The following is a 948-nucleotide window of genomic DNA, read 5'->3' as shown; positions in this document are numbered from 1 at the left end:
TAATTTTTGTATCTTCTAACTACCTAGTACCTAGTACTAATTTATATATATTTTTTAATATTATGTATATTAGGTCGGTATAATATTATTATTGTCTACCTACTCTAAATAAACTAATATTCTGAAAAATCACTTTCCTGAAAGGCCGAAGTTTTTACACTGGTCGCTAGATGTCAGTAATAAATAAATTCACGATATTCATAGTTCAAAACAAATGTTGATAAAAAGGTATAAATACCCAACATGCAAATTGCAAAAATAATTCCACAATGATATAATATTGTTTATTATTTCGAGCATGTTTAATTTATATATTGAGGATTTATATCTATTATTAATGTAATCGGGCGCGTCAGCCTCCGTGGCGCAATGGGCAGCGCGTTCGGCTGTTAACCGAAAGGTTGGTGGTTCGAGCCCACCCGGGGGCGTAATAATTTTGCAATTTTTTTTCTCTATCCAGAAGGCGCAATATTACTATGGATTTTAAATCTAAATTTATTTATTTCGTTTGTCAATAAAAAAAAAAGTTGTAACAAACAAACGGACCATCACTCCGTTTCATCGTAATGTTAGGCAGAGAGGATAGAACGCTACATCACTCTTTGTTTATACAGATTTCGCTTCCTTTACATTTATATATCTAATCATGCACGCGCCGATTATTCCGATTTTTAACATGTCCACCTTCAAGTACCTATTTGTTGGATTTAGTCATGCCATGTCTTTCTCGGTCTTCCTCTATTTCTGCATCCATCAACATTCACATTGTTAATATTTTTAGCCGTTCTTTCGTTGTCCATTCGCTCTACATGTCCAAACCAACGCAAAGTTCCTTTCTTGATTTTGTCGATAATGCTTATCTCAGCCTTACACGTACGAATCTCGACATTTGTGCATCTATGGTACACAGTTTTACCACACATTCGCCTGAGAGATCGCATTTCGACA

General features: G+C 34.6%; 1 non-coding gene across 1 annotated transcript; it reads left to right on the top strand.

The window, feature by feature from the left end:
• The first annotated feature begins 355 nt into the window (after positions 1-355).
• On the top strand, positions 356-428 carry TRNAN-GUU (transfer RNA asparagine (anticodon GUU)). Its single transcript has one exon. It is a non-coding gene; the product is annotated as a tRNA-Asn (tRNA).
• The last annotated feature ends 520 nt before the right edge of the window (positions 429-948 follow it).

Source organism: Micrasema longulum, unplaced genomic scaffold (genome assembly GCF_059751315.1).
Source record: "Micrasema longulum isolate JH-2025_06_02 unplaced genomic scaffold, ASM5975131v1 h1tg000246l, whole genome shotgun sequence".
Classification (NCBI taxonomy): Eukaryota; Metazoa; Arthropoda; class Insecta; order Trichoptera; family Brachycentridae; genus Micrasema; species Micrasema longulum.
Note: the sequence above shows the minus strand (reverse complement) of the source record. Positions and strands in the feature narration are given on the sequence as shown.